This window comes from Triticum urartu, chromosome 3 (assembly GCF_003073215.2).
Source record: "Triticum urartu cultivar G1812 chromosome 3, Tu2.1, whole genome shotgun sequence".
NCBI classification, from domain to species: Eukaryota; Viridiplantae; Streptophyta; class Magnoliopsida; order Poales; family Poaceae; genus Triticum; species Triticum urartu.
Window position 1 is genome coordinate 383,548,806 of NC_053024.1, and position 17,213 is coordinate 383,566,018.

Below are 17,213 nucleotides of genomic sequence, written 5' to 3' on the forward strand. Positions count from 1 at the left end.
TTGCAACTGCTCCAATACATGTGTGCTTGCGTGTAGGTTTTCTTGATGGATCCTTGGCGGAATCCATCAGTCGAGAGCCAAGAGAATCCATCGAGTCAGACAATTCAAGCCTATTAGGTAATTACCAGCCCTTGAGTTAATTATCTATGCTAATGAAAATAGACACTGAATGTAAAAAAGAACAAGAAAATGGACACTTAATTATACCTCCTTTGTGTGACTTGTCATATCATTTGGCCCAAAAGCACGTGGTTTGTGATCAAGGGCACAGTTGAAGAGCGCATCCTACAACTACAAGAGAAGAAGCAGCTTGTGTTTGACTGGTAAATCTTTTTCCATGCAACATCTAACACATTTTTTGTTGCTTCCATACTACGTATGTGCTTGCTTGCTAGGTGCTGAGCTGCTGGGCGCTGACTGCTGATGCTTTTTGTTTTGCATTAGCTTGTATCTTCTATTCAACTTTGATTGTTGATGTTTCTTGCTGCTGGTGACCCGCTCATGTTGATGTGCTGGCTTAGGGAGTGACATACGGATGCATCTGCAATTTGTGGGACAGTTACTGTTATGTGTTGCTGTTATGTATTCAGTCATTAAGGACTTGGTCGGGGAAACAAATGTGGCAGCATTTTATCTCACCTCACGCATTGAATAATTCATTGTCTTTATTGCAAGGCATTTTATTAATTATTTATATATACTTGTTGTATTGTCGTATTGCTGTTTTTACAAATTGTTGTATCTCGTGTCCCTGTATCACCGTATTGGTGCTTCATAGTTTACAGTAGGACAGTATATATGAAAGTTTTTTTTTGTTTTTATGAACCTTCATCCTGTTTGTGTCATTTGTCTATAACCTGGTATCAGCAGTGCCCTGTGGATAATTAGACCTTTAGATGTTACATTAATCATCAACATAGCAACGAAAACACAATATAAGTATTGTCCAATCTCTATCAACACACGGATGGGACACACAAGTCCTCCCTAATCGGACACACTTGCCTAATTAGGTAGTACAATCATGACGTTCCTACAAGCATATTTACTTGTAATTGCCAAAAAATAAAAATGCATATGTACTTGTGAAAATAAACATTGAGCTTCATCCTACTGGTCGTCGACCTGGCCAGCGTAAACTTCAAATGTTCATGTGTCAATTGTTGTTGCTAGTGATGCCATTTTTTGTTGTTGATGTTGTTTGTTAGTGATGCCATTTTGTTGGTGGAGTTATATGGTCTCAACTATTGCTACTATAGTACTTGGAGTTATGTGATGTCTGTTCTATTATTTTGTCACTTATAGGCTAATTTGGTTAAACATTATTTGACACACTTTTATTTGGAATAATTTTAAGAAACCTCATGTTTATTCTGTTTATAGTAGATACTTCTTTTCTCATTTGTAGGCACTATAAGATTTAATAATGTTGGACAACTTGTAATTTATTTTTTTTACATTTTGTGTAATTCTCTTATTTCTACAATCTATTCCTATATACAAATATCTAATGTTCTTGTAAACATGTTAGGTATATTTGGGTGGTGGACTACTTGGTGCTACTCATCGCAATCCGCTACGACATGATAGTTGCCATTTGGAGGGGAGGGCGGATTTGCAAGAACCTGAATAACCTCAATACTTTATGTTCTATTGATGTAAATTGGATTGTACTTATTCTTAACCTGGCTGTGTAGTATTTTGTGAAACTATGCTGTCAATTATAGTTTCATAGTGTATTTTTTTTCAACGGCTATGTTGTAGATACTCACAAATGGCTGCATATTGAATGATTTTTTAGAAATGCTTTGTCTTGGGTCAAAATTGGCATTATGATTTGTGTGACACATTATGCTAAAATGTTTATTGGGTTAATATTTGGCCAAAAGAAATGGATTGATGGGCTGGACTAAATTTAGATTGTGCATAAATCCATGACGGTTTCTGTGACGAAAAACATTGTCCAGGTTGGCAGACACGTGTGAATCCTATGTGGCATCGGTTTGGGCTGGGCGGGCCTGGGGCAGATCCATGACGGCCAAGAACCGTCATGGAAGGTACGATGTCATGGAAGGTACGATGTCAAATTATGACGTGATATACATGACGGATTTTAGATCCGTCAAGGATAGGCATGCATGACAGTTTTTGACTCCTTCGTGACGGAATAAAACCGTCACGTATTACCAGATTTCTTGTAGTGATGGTGATTTATATTCTACTCATGCTTGCATTCAATGTTGGTTAATCTCAATGCATGTTTATGACTGTTGTCACTCTCTAGTTGGTCGCTTCCTAGTCTTTTTCTAGCCTTCACTTGTACTAAGCGGGAATACTTCTTGTGCATCCACATCCATAAACCCCAAAGTTGTTCCATATGAGTCCACCATACCTACCTATATGCGGTATTTACCTGCCGTTCTAAGTAAATTTGCATGTGCCAAACTCTAAACCTTCAAATGATAATCTATTTTGTATGCTCGAATCGCTCATGTACCAACTAGGGTTGTCAATATCTTCCATGCTAGGTGGGTTATTCTCACGATGAGTGGACTCCGCTCCTCATTCACGAGAAAATGGTTGGTAACCGAGATGCCCAGTCCCGTGCTCAAATCAAATAAAAATAATTGCAAACAAAACTCCCCCATGATTGTTGTTAGTTGGACGGTACCCATTGTTTCGGACTAGCCGTGGAGTGTGCTTGTTGGTGGTGGGGGTGTATAAACTTTACCATTCTATTTGGGAACCGTCTAGAATGTATGTAGCATGGAATATACCGGGATTTCTTAGTTGTCATGTTGACAATGAAAGCATGCCACTCAAAATATTATTTATCACTATTTCAAAACTCGAGCTCTGGCACCTCTACAAATCCCTGCTTCCCTCTGTGAAGGGCCTATCTATTTACTTTTATTGCTGAGTCATCATCCTCTAATAAAAAGCACCAGTTATAGAGCACCACTATCATTTGTATGCATTCCTATTAATTTATATTGAGTATGACTGTGACCGGATCTCTTTGACCACGAATTACAATGTCTAGTCAATCCTTGATCTTCAGAGGTGATCTGCATTTATGTTTTGCGGTCTCAGAAAGGGCTAGCGAGATACCATCTTGTTATATTATATCATGATTGTTTTGAGAAAGTGTTGTCATTCGAGATTTTTTATTATTGCTTGCTAGTTGATTATGCCATTGATATAGGTAAATGTGAGACCTAAAAGTTATTGTGGATATGGTTAGTTCATAATCTTGGCTGAAAACTTGAATGCTGGCTTTACATATTTGCAACAACAATATCAAACAGAGTTTGTAAAAGATTTTCTTTATCACTTTCAGTTTATCAACTGAATTGCTTGAGGACAAGCAATGGGTTAAGCTTGCGGGAGTTGATACGTCTCCGTCGTATCTACTTTTCCAAACTCTTTTGCCCTTGTTTTGGACTCTAATTTGCATGATTTGAATGGAACTAATCCGGACTAACGCTATTTTCAACAGAATTGCCATGGTGTTATTTTTGTGCAGAAATAGAAGTTTTCGGAATGTCCTGAGAATTCACGGAGATCAGTTTTGGAATTAATAAAAAAATATTGGCGAAAGAATCAAGTGAAGGGGGCCCACAGCTTGGCCACAAGGGTGGGGGGCGCACACCCGTCCTTGTGGGCCCCCTGGACCTCCACCAACCTCAACTCCAACTCCATATATTCACGTTCAGGGAGAAAAAAATCAGAGAGAAGGATTCATCATGTTTTACGATACGCAGCCGCCGCCAAGCCCTATTCTTCCTCAGGGAGGGCGGATCTGGAGTCCGTTTGGGGCTCCAGAGAGGGGAATCCATTGCCATCGTTATCATCGACCATCCTCCATCACCAATTTCATGATGCTCACTCCCGTGCGTGAGTAATCTCATCGTAGGCTTGCTGGACCGTGATGGGTTGGATGAGATTTACCATGTAATCGAGTTAGTTTTGTTAGGGTTTGATCCCTAGTATCCACTATGTTCTAAGATTGATGTTGCTATGACTTTGCTATGCCTAATGCTTGTCACTAGGGCCCGAGTGCCATGATTTCAGATCTGAACCTATTATATTTTCAGGAATATATTTGTGTTCTTGATTCGATATTGCAAGTTATAGTCACCTACTACGTGTTATGATCTGGCAACCCCGGAGTGACAATAGTCGGGACCACTCCTGGTGATGACTGTAGTTTGAGGAGTTCATGTATTCACTAAGTGCTAATGCTTTGGTTCGGTACTCTATTAAAAGGAGGCCTTAATATCCCTTAGTTTTTTCATTAGTATCCCGCTGCCATGGGAGGGTAGGACAAAAGATTTCATGCAAGTTCTTTTCCATAAGCACGTATGACTATATTCGGAATACATGCCTACATTATATTGATGAATTGGATGTAGTTTGGTGTCACCCTATGTTATAACTGGTGCATGATGAATGCCATCTGACATAATTATCCACAATTGATCCATTGCCTATGAGCTTTTCACATATTGATATTTGCTTCATTACTTTTCTGCTTCTACTGTTACAATTGCTACGAAACTGCTACTGTTACTTTTGCCACTGTTACTGTTACTTCCATACTACGTTGCTACTAAATATTTTGTAGCAGATATTAAGTCTTTCAGGTGTGGTTGAATTGACAACTCAGCAGGTAATACTCGAGAATATTCTTTGGCTCCCCTTGTGTTGAATAAATAAATTTGGGTTGAATACTCTACCCTCGAAAACTGTTGCGGTCCCCTATACTTGTGGGTTATCACTTGCCGGTAACGAGATTAAACTAGGTATAGAGATATCGACGATCGAATCTCGTGCAAGTAACATACTGACAGACAAAGGGAATTACGTATGTTGTCATAAAGGTTCAACCGATAAAAGATCTTCGTGGAATATGTGGGAAGTGATGACCCACAAGCATAGGGGATCTATTGTAGTCCTTTCGATAAGTAAGAGTGTCGAACCCAACGAGGAGCAGAAGCAAATGACAAGCAGTTCTCAACAAGGTATTCTCTGCAAGCACTGAAATTATCAGTAACTGATAGTTGTGTGATAAGATAATTCGTAACGGGTAACAAGTAACAAGAGTAACTAAGGTGCAGCAAGGTGGCCCAATCCTTTTTGTAGCAAAGGACAAGCCTGGAAAAACTCTTATATAAAGCAAAGTGCTCAGTGTCATGTAGTCGGCGTTCACATAACACCACTAGAGGAGAGACAACATACATCTCATCAAAATATCGAACGAATACCTAATTCACATGATTACTTATAACAAGACTTCTCCCATGTCCTCAGGAACAAACGTAACTACTCACAAAGCATATTCATGTTCATAATCATAGGAGTATTAATTATCATTAAGGATATGAACATATGATCTTCCACCGAATAAACCAACTAGCATTAACTACAAGTAGTAATCAACACTACTAGTAACCCGCAGGTAACAATATGAGGTTTTGAGACAAAGATCGGATACAAGAGATGAACTAGGGTTTGAGAGGAGATGGTGCTGGTGAACATGTTGATGGAGATCGACCCCCTCTCGATGAGAGGATCATTGGTGATGACGATGACGATGTTTTCCCCCTCTGGGAGGGAAGTTTCCCCGGCAGAACAGCTCCGCCGGAGCCCTAGATTGGTTCTGCCCAAGTTCCGCCACGCGACGGTGGCGCTTCATCCCGAAAGCTTCCTCTTTATTTTTATAGGTCAAAACTCTTCATATAGCAAGGGCCTGCCAGGTGGCCCACAAGGCAGGGGCGTGCCCAGGGGTAGGGCGCGCCCCCACCCTTGTGGCTGCCTGGTGGGTCCCCTCAGGTGCTTTCTTCGCCCAATATTTTTTATATATTCCAAAATAATTCTCGGTAAAGTTTCAGGACTTATGGAGTTGTTTAGAATAGGTCTATCATATTTTCTCCTTTTCCACTCCAGGATTCCAGCTGCCGACATTCTCCCTCTTCATATAAATCTTGTAAAATAAGAGAGAAAAAGCATAAGTATTGTACCATAATGTGTAATAACAGCCCATAAGGCAATAAATATCAATATAAAAGCATGATGCAAAATGGAAGTATCAACTCCCCCAAGCTTAGACCTCGCTTGTCCTCAAGCGAAAGCCGAAATCAAAAAATATGTCGACATGTTTAGAGATAGAGGTGTCGATAAAATAAAATACGGACATGAGGGCATCATGATCATCTTTAGAACAACAACATATATTGTCATATAATTTCTTATGTCAAAGTAACAATTGATTCACAAGGTAAAGTATGAATCAGAAACTTTATTGAAAACCAACAAACTATGATCTTAGTCAGTGAAGCAATTGCAATTTATCATAATATCGGAAAGAGTTAATGGAAGAGCTTTTGTATAGCAAGTCCACATACTCAACCATCTCTTAGTCTTTTATAATTGCTAACACTCACGCGATACTTATGGGTTCAAAGCCTCAATCGTACATAGAGAGAGATATGGGATTATAGTTTCGTCGCCAACCTTTTACCTCAAGGGTAATGTCAACAATAATACTTTATGAAAACCTACATCCGAGTGGATATATATCTGGATCTTTCTCCAACACATAGTTCTTGCCAAAAAGAAAAGGTATAAAAAAGGAAAGGTGAAGATCACCATGACTCTTGTATAGAAGTAGAAGATAAAAGTAAAAGATAGGCCCTTCGTAGAGGGAAGCAGAGGTTGTCATGCGCTTTTATGGTTGAATGCACAAAATCTTAATGCAAAAGAACGTCACTTTATATTTTCGCTTGTGATAAAGAAATTTATTATGCAGTCCGTCACTTTTATTTCTTCCATATCACAAGTTCGTATAAAGCTTATTTTCTTTGCACTAATAGATCATACATATTTAGAGAGCAATTTTTATTGCATGCACCGATGACAACTTACTTGAAGGATCTTACTCAATCCATAGATAGGTATGGTAGACTCTCATGGCAAAACTGGTTTAAGGGATGTTTGGATGCACAAGTAGTATCTCTACTTGGTGCAAAAGATTTGGGTAACATAAGAGGGAAAGGAAGCTCAACATGTTGGAGGATCCATGACAATATAACTTCTATTCGAATATAATAAAACATAACCCATTATGTTGTCTTCCTTGTCTAGCATCAACCTTTTAGCATGTCATATTTTAATGAGTGCTCACAATTACAAAAGATGTCCAAGATAGTATATTTATATGTGAAGCCTCTCTTTCTTTATTACTTCCTATTAATTGCAACAGTGACCAAAACTATGTTTTTCAACCCTTAACAATTTTTATTCATCATACTCTTTATATGTGAAGTCATCACTCTCCATAAGATCATTATATGATCTTTTTATTGCTTTTTATTTATTTCTTTTTCTTATACCTCAAGATCATAACAAGAAAGCAAAGCCCTCAACTCAAAACTACTCTTTATTATATAACTCATGGACTCGATTACATAGATAGATCTCAAAGCAAAACTCAAAACTAGATCATACTAAAAACGTTTACTCTACTAGATCAAGATATAGCCAAAAGGATCGAACTAAGAAAAATGATAAAGGTAAAGATGTGATGGTGATAAGATACCGGGGCACCTCCCCCAAGCTTGGCACAAGCCAAGGGAAGTGCTAATACGTCTCCAACGTATCTACTTTTCCTAACGCTTTTCCCCTTGTTTTGGACTCTAATTTGCATGATTTGAATGAAACTAACCCCGGACTGATGCTGTTTTCAGTAGAACTACCATGGTGTTGTTTCTGTGCAGAAATAAAAGTTCTCGGAATGGACGAAACTTTGCAAGGATTTTTTATACAATAAATAAGAATTTCTGGAGCCAAGATCCATCGGAGGGGGGACCTGGGTGGGCACAACCCACCAGGGCGCCCCCCTTCCTGGTGTGCCCAGGTGGGTTGTCCCCACCTAGTGGCCCTGCAGACCCTGAAACCGACGCTATAAAATCCTATTTTTCAGAGAGAAAAAATCAGGGAGAAAGAATTATCGTGATCCACGAGACAGAGCCGCCGTCACCTCCTGTTCTTCATCAGGAGGCCAGATCTGGAGTCTGTTTGGGGCTCCGGAGAGGGGGGTCTTCGTTCTTCGTCATCACCAACCCTTCTCCATCACCAATTCCATGATGCTCCCCACCAGGAGTGAGTAATTCCTTCGTAGGCTCGCTGGTCGATGAGGAGTTGGATGAGATTCATCATATAATCGAGTTAGTTTTGTTAGGGCCTGATCCCTAGTATCCACTGTGTTCTAAGATTGATGTTGCTATGACTTTTCCATGCTTAATGCTTGTCACTTTGGGCCCGGGTGCTATGATTTCAGATCTGAACCGTTTATGTTATCACCATTATATCCATGTTCTAGATCCTATCTTGCAAGTTATAGTCACCTACTACGTGTTATGATCCGGCAACCCCGGAGTGACAATAGTTGGGACCACTCCCGGTGATGACCGTAATTTGAGGAGTTCATGTATTCACCATGTGTTAATGCTTTGTTCCGGTTCTCTATTAAAATGAGGCCTTAATATCCCTTAATTTCCAATAGGAACCCACTGCCATGAGAGGGTAGGACAAAAGATGTCATGCAAGTTCTTTCCATAAGCACATATGACTATTTACGGAATACATGCCTACATTATTGATGAACTGGAGCTAGTGCCGTATCGCCCTAGGTTATAAATGTCTCATGATGAATATCATCCAACAAGTCATCGATCCAATGCCTACGAATTTATCTTATATTGTTCTTGCTAAGTTACCATTGCTATCGTTACTATTGCACTTGCTACAAAACTACTGCTATCACCGTTACCATTACCGTTACTACTGTCACTACTATCAAAACTATCATATTACTTTGATACTGATCATGTTGCTGCAGATAATTAATCTCCAGGTGTGGTTGAATTGACAACTCAGCTGCTAATACCTTCAAATATTCTCTGGATCCCCTTGTGTCGAATCTATAAATTTGTGTTGAATACTCTACCCTCGAAAACTGTTGCGACCCCCTATACTTTTGGGTTATCAAGACCTTTTTCTGGCGCCATTGCCAGGAAGCATAGCTATATTTGTTGAGTCACTTGGGATTATTATCAATTTATCACTATGATGAATCTGAAGGATGCTAAGACTAAGATTTATCCCTCTAAGACGAGGGGAGGTAATGAACTGCCATCCAGTTCTGGTTTAGATTCACCTTCTGTTTTAAGTAAACTTGCAACACCACCACCTGCTATCATTTTTGATATGTCACACGTTATTGATGATGCTACTTCCTCTATGGATAATGCTAGTACCTTGCTTGATGATAATGATGTGCCACTTGGTGATTTTCTTGATGAACAAATTGCTAGAGTAATACAACATGATGTTGTTGAATCTGATGATGAGCTTGAAACTGAAACTCCTGAAACACCTACTAGAACTAGCCTTCCTAGATATGAATTCCTAAGGTGCCGGAAGGTTATGTTATGAATGAGGAGACCACTAGAGATATTCTTGCTTGTAGGGATAGAGATGATCTAGAGGAATTATTATGCAAGTATAAAGAAAAATCTCTGAATGCTAGAATGCAATATGATCCTAAGTTTGCTACTTCACCTATCTTTATTAATGATAATGATTACGAATTCTCTGTCAACCCAGAGTTAATTACTTTCGTTGAATCTAATCCTTTCCATGGTTATGAAACTGAAATTGTTGTGGCACATCTTACTAAGTTGAATGACATAGCCACCCTTTTTACTCATGATGAGAAAACTCGTTATTACTTTATTCTCAAATTGTTTCCGTTCTCATTAAAGGGTGATGCTAAAGCTTGGTACAATACTCTTGCTCCTGGTTGTGTGCGTAGTCCCCAGGATATGATTTATTACTTCTCTGAAAAATATTTCCATGCTCATAAGAAACAAGCTGCCTTGCAAGAAATATTTAACTTTGTGCAAATTACTTAATGTTTTGCCTGATCATCCTCTTAAGAAAAATGAAATACTTGATATCTTCTATAATGGACTAACTGATGCTTCTAGGGATTTCCTAGATAGTTGTGCTGGTTGTGTTTTCAGGGAATGAACTATTGGGCAAGCTGAAGAATTATTGAATAATATATTGAAACATTATGATGATTGGACTCTTCCTGAGCAACCGGTTAAACCCACTCCGAAGAAGAGGGGTATATTATATCTTAGTCCTAAAGATATGCAATAGGCAAAGAAATATATGAAGGAAAAAGGTATTTAAGCTGAGGATGTTAAAAATTTACCTCCTACTGAACAAATACATGGGCTCAATACACCACCACTACCTAAGGTGGTAGATATAAATTCTCTAATGAAGTTTAATGATAATGACAATCCTCACAATATGCACCCTAGCCAATGCTTTATGAGTTTGAAAACTACATTAGAAAATAAGATCACTTCAATGCAAATGTTATACTTTTAAAGATGGAGTATATAAAAGAAAAATATCGGAAGCTGAAATCTCCACTATGCTTGCTAATTATACTTTTAAAGATGGAGTAGCTAAAAAACTTGGAGATCCAGGAATACCAACTATACTTTGCTCTATCAAAAGGAATTATGTGAAAACTGCTTTGTGTGATTTAGGAGTTGGTGTTAGTGTTATGCCTTTCTCTTTATAGAAAAGAGTTGATTTGAATAAACTCAGACCTACAGTAATATCTTTGCAAATGGATGATAAATCAACTACCATACCTATCGGTATTTGTGAGGATGTGCCCGTTGTTGTTGCTAATGTTACTATTTTGACTGACTTTGTTATACTTGAGATGCCCGAGGACGACAACATGTCAATTATCCTTTGTATACCCTTCTTGAATACTGCAGGGGCTGTTATTGATTGCAATAAAAGTAAGGTCACTTTTCACATTAATGGTAATGAGCATACGGTGCACTTTCTGAAGAAACAATTCCAAGTGAATGGTATTAATGTTATTGGAAAATCTCCGACAACCACTATTGGAAGTTTTCAAATACCTCTACCTACTGTCAAAAATAAATATGAAGTTCTTATTGTTGGGGACATTCATATCCCCATTGAGGTAACTTAGTGATTTACGAAAGTTCTTCGGTTTCATGCTAATCGAAAGTGGTTGTTAATAAGACTTGATCAACCTTATTAATGAATCATTTTTGAGAGGTATGAAGTAAGCACTACCTTTTGTACCTACCTTTTGTTTTATATTTTTATTAGTTAAATAAAATAAAATGCCATTTTTGTCTGTTTTCTAGATCTTCTATGCAATAAAAATGACCCAAAAATAAAAGTACTTGAAATGCACTGAAATTTAATATGATTTTTTTCTGAATATTTAAGAATTTCTGGTGCAAATAATATTAGAGGGAGGTGCACCAGGTGGGCACAACCCACCTAGGCGCGCCCTAGTGGGTTGTGGTCCCCACGTGGGCCTCTCACTTATATCTTCACACCACATCATCACCTACCTCCAGAAAAAATTCACCTTTGCTCTCTCTCCTGAGTTCTTGCTCTCAAACCCGCGGATCTCGATCTCTTTGCTCGAAGCTCCGTTTCTGAAACTGTTTCGGGGGATTGTTGCTTGGTATGTAACTCCACCGTTTGTCCAATTAGTTTTTGTTTTAGTGGTTTATATTTTGAATAATTAGCTACTCTTGGTGCTGCTGTAGATGAGCTTGCATGTTGAATTCTTAGATTTCTAAGTAGTTTGAATGCTTGCCATGGCCTCTATGTATCCCTATGAGTAGTTGCTATCAATTTTGTGAAGTTTTGTTGAGAAAAATTTGTGGACTAAAAATTTCAGATTTTTTGTTCATAGGAAAAGGATGAATATCTTTAGGAAGTTTGCTTCTAAGAAGAACTCCAAGGGAGTTATTGTGGAGTCTTCTGACAGTGATCTCCATCCTTGGAGGTTGGCGGAAGTACGGCCGTGCGAATGGCTGCACACCCAGTTCATGGAAGAGGCTGGAATCCTTCAGGAGTTCACACAATATGCTGCTAATGCCGGCCTCACCGACTTCATTGCTGCTAAATGTGAACAGTATCATCTCCTCACAAATATCTTTGTTCAAAGTTTTACTTTCCTTCCTAGGAATAATCCCCCTGAGGTGCAGTTTAGTTTATATGCCGAAACCCGTCAGATACCACTTACTGAATTTTGTAACAAATGCATGATCCCTTCTAACGGGAGCTTAGTTGAGCCTAGACCGCCAGAGTTTGAGGCCTTTTATCGTACCTTAACAATGGGAGATGAGAGAGGGGTGTCAGCTATCACTGCCGCTAGCTTGCATTTTCCTGTTGTTCATTGCTTTGCTCTTTTCATTGCAAAATGCTTGCTTGCTAGAGAGAAGGTGGGTCCACTCAGTTCACCAGACCTTGTTGCTTTACGTTGTGCACTAGAGGGCGACAACACTTAAGCTTGGGAGCTATTGTGGCACGTCGCCTCCACATTAATAAGTCCAAGGGTAAAGTGGGATTTTCGCTACTCGTTTGGCAGCTCACTTCAATGTTGAGATACGCCTTCATGATTACCCTTTGACCAAGGTTTACCTAGACCGCGCAGCCGTGGAACACCACCATTTTATTGCACGAGATTACCCTAACATCCCTATTCCTTATAACTTGGTTTTCATCATTGAAACTCGTGATATCATTCCATTGCCTACTCCTGCTTTGTTTGATCCTATTACCAGGGGCGGATATAGGATTATGCCTGCGGACATCATCGCCTACCGGAATAACCAGGCTGCAGAGGAGGAGGAAGAGCCTCAGCAGTGGGATCAGTGGATGCCCGCTCCTCAGTACCCCAACTACTATCCAAGCTTCTGATTGATTACCAAGTTAGGCCAAAAGCCTAAGCTTGGGGGAGTATGTGTTTCCCACCGACATTGCATTCATGTTCACTTATTTCATTTGTCGGTGTCCACACTTTTTCATTGTACTATCCATGCTTAATTTTATTTTCTTACTTTCTGCTTGTGTGTTTGAAAAACCTTAGAAAAACAAAAAAAAATAGTTGTAGTTAGTTTACTTTCTATGCATGCTTAGCTTTAGCATTGAAAAGAAAACCCAAAAATATTTCCTTGTTCTTCTTTTGCTTGTTGGGAGCTTTCCCGTGTAAATAGTTTTTTTCTTCATTTTTTCTTTTCCCTTTTATTTGCTTGTTCAAGAAAACCAAAAACTCCAAAAATATTTCAGTGTGTTTATCTGAATTTATTTTATTTTTATTTAAGTCGTACTGAGGAGAAGACCATGATGAAAATGTTGAGTGGCTCTCATATGAATAACTATGGATCTAATAAAGAGCCCATTTTACCTTGTCTTCTCCTGTTGAATAAAATGTTTGTAGATTCCAGCTTAGTCCATGACACTCTTGCACTATTATTATTTTCATATCGTTCGGTCGTGCATGTGAAAGGCAATAATGACGATATTCGATGAACTGGTCATGGCAGAGAGAAACGGATATGAACTTGACTTGTTCTGTTTGTGTAAATACGTTTAACCTAGTATCCATGATTCAACCAATTATGATTAAACATGTTTGCAATTACAATTAGAGATTATAGTTTCTCATGCCATGCATATGTAGTTAGGAGTGGATAATGATTTATCTTGTATATCAACATTGCGTTAAAGTGATTGTGATGTAGTATGATGATATGGTACCTTCCTCTGAATGTTCGAGTGGCTTGACTTGGCACATGTCCATGCATGTAGTTGAATCAAAACCAACATAGCCTCTATGATATTTATGTTCATGGTGTTCATATCCTACTCATGCTAGTGTCCAATGTTACTTATGCATAATGCATGTTCATGACCGTTGTTGCTCTCTAGCTGGACGCTTCTCAACCCAATTGCTAGCCTTCGCCTGTACTAAGTGGGAATTCTGCTTGTAGATCAAAAACCTTGAACCCAACTTATTCCAGATGAGTCCACCATACCTACCTATATGCGGTATTACCCTGCCGTCCTAAGCAAATTTGCATGTGTGTGACAGCCTGGTTTGTGCCCTCTTTCATTTGTTTCACTTTTCATTTGAAATTTTTTGAAACTTGGATTTTTTGAATCTTTTCATTTGGACTTAAACACTTGGGCATCCTTGGCTTTCACCCAAGTGTTCATTTCTCTCCCAAACCATCATTTCACTTCTGATCCACCTCAAAATAACCTTTGGAATATTTTTCTTAAATGAAAAATATTCAATTTCTCTCTAAAACCCTAAGCCAAACCTGTTTGCTCCAAAGCAACCCTAACTTTTATGGCTCAAAAAATTCTGAGATAATTCACAAATATTCTAGAGACCCTAGGGCACCTCCCTGAGAAAAAATATTTCATCACTTTTTGGGATATTTTTGCTACAGAAAATATTTTCTGTTTTGGATAGAAATGGTGGTTTCTACAGCAACTACCATTTTACTTGCTCCATTTGACCTGATCATTCTTGTGCTTATTTACCTTAGTAACTCTAAGCTAGCCTCCAAAGCACAGGTTCAAACTCCCAGCCTTTTGACCACAGTCACACCTCAAAGTTACTATCCAGAAACTTACCAGATTTGTAAAACTTTCTCTACTGCACCTGGATCCAAACCCAACCGTGGTAAACTTCAAAACCACCACGAACGACATGTCAAACATGGTTTTTGGATGAAGGCCGGCCTGTGGAGGGAGTTCATGCGGTGACCACACGTGTCCACGATGCCAGGCATGCGTGTCGACGCGCTCTGGGAGCCGCCGAGCGCTCTGTTCGCGTGTGCTCGCTTCCCCCGCCTGCCAAACCTAGCCAAAGCTCGCCACCATCATCGTCTCAACACCGTTAACTCCACCCTGGCACTCGCCGACGCCGGAGCTCGCCGCAGCGAGCATGGGCAAGGTCCGGCCAGCCCAACACTGCGTGCGCACTATGCTCGTTGTCACCCCCTCGACCCTGTGCTCGTCTCCGCTCGCCCACAGTGGCCGCGTGACCTCCGTCGTCTTCTCCCCCTCTCACTGACACCGCTCGTCGCCGCGCGCCGTGGACAGGTGTCCATCGGCGGAGCCCGAAGCACCCTCGCCGCTCGCCTATATATAGATCCCCTCCCCACCCTTTCCGAGCATCCTCCAGCACTCACACACACTGCACGGTAGAGTAGGAAGCCATAGCCCGGCCGGGCAGGCCTCGGGCCGCCGTCCCCGAGCTCGAGCTCGCCGACGATCCCCTCTGGTCGCCGCGGCAGCTCCAGCCCCTCCCAGGCCTGGGCGACCTTTCCAGGTCCTCTGCCTCTCTCCGGTGAGGTTGTCTCGCCCGCTTGGAGCCCCTGGAACGGCCTCTGCTCGCCGTCTTCCCCAACTCTGACGACCTCCCCGTTCTGCCTCCGCCCGCGAGCAAGATTCTGATGCCGTCCGACCACCCCTAGCTACGCTACGGTTATGGGTAGGTACGCCTCGACCTCCTCTTGCCATCCCTCCCTCTCGTTTTTTTCCAAAGAGCCCTCATCGCCGGCGAGAGCTCTGGCGAAGCCGCGGCCGTCTCTGTTTCTCTCTCCCTCTTCCCCCACCTGACTAGTGGGGCCTGCTAGTCAGTCTCTCAGTACATGCATGAAGCGGTATGAGTGATGGCACCCCTGGGCTTTTACGCCTTCGACGTCACCCCCCCAGTCTTTTTCTTTTTATTCAAATTCATTTGAATTTACAAAACACCTCAAACAGTTATAACTTTTTAACCAGAAGTCCAAATGAATTGATTCTTTTTGCATTGTGTTCTTTGAAAGAAAATCTAACAGCTCACCAAAGATGAGATTTTTCTGAGCTGTTTAGAATTTCTGGTGAATTTCAGAAGTGTTCTTGATATTTTCCTTGTGTGTTTAAAATTATTTTCAGAAGGTGAGGCTTGTCTTGAGGATCACCAGGAGGCTTGTGAACCTCACCTGCACTAAGGCAAGCCATGGCAACATTTTTATGATGCCATTTCAATATTTGTGATTTTCTTACTTGGATGAAATAATTAATCCATGCATTTAAATAATTATTGAGTTGTTTGTATTCTGTTAAATGTTGAATAGTTGTTATGCTTGATTTATAGTTGAAACTAGTTTAGTGGATAAAGCAAGTTAAGATTTATTTGAGGTGATATTAGAAATAATTTTGTTATGCATGATAGATATCTTAACTATATTTTTGCCTTCCTAAAAATGATAAGAATTTGTTAGAAAATATTCTATTAAATATTCTGTTAAATCATATTCCTTGTTTTACAGAAAGTTTGAACTTAATTTAGTGATAAAGAAAGTAAGGATTGCTGATAGTGAAATCTTTTGTTATGCATATGAAAAAGTTATCGGAATTGCTTTCCTGCGTAAGAAATCAATGAAACTTGTTGCAAAATATTTTGATTAAGTTGTGAGTCATCTGTAGAGTAACGTGAGTTGTTGACGGTTATGCTTGGTGCATATATGACATCGGTTATTTTTATGATATATGTGTTATTTTGCATTTCATGGCATGCTATGACACCTGTCATTGTTAGTTTAAAGTTGAAACTGAAAATAACTCAAATTGAATACACCGTTGACTGGGTCATGGTGCCGCTGAATCGAGTCTTTCAGTGCAACCGCATTTGCCTTTATGGGGGGCCTTGATTCAGTCCATTGACACGGCCTCTGGTTGGTGCCTCCATCTAGGGAAGGTTATGTCGTGTTTGCCCTGGCCCGGCAAGCAGACTTAACCTTGTGTGCTCGTTGATAAGATTATGGTACCGATTTCCCCTAGTGGGAGTTTCCCCGAGTGGGAGTTTGACCGCGACGGTGGCCAGGGTGTCTTTGGTAGACACGGGGCCACCCAGGACCAGCCCGTTGTGGATTTGGGTCGGAGTGTCCGGGAGAGTGTTGTGGCAATGGAGGGGTTTCGTCGGAATGCCGTTGGTCCACCCGAATGGGAGTGCGAGGCCATGGGTTCCATGGTGTGGGTCCAGTGTGCTACCTCTGCAGAGTGTAAAATCTATCGATGGCCGCGTCCACGGTTAAGGACACCTCGTAGTAGGTCCCACCATGAGTCAACGATTGATAAAAATTGCACACTAAACTGTAAACTTTGCATTGTCAAGGATGGCAGAAAGGCCATCGCGGAATTTAGGACCAGATATTGGTCGTGGTTGTGATCGCCGTAAGGATCATGAGTCATTTTGTTAAAGACCACATTGGTGGTGTGTTTTA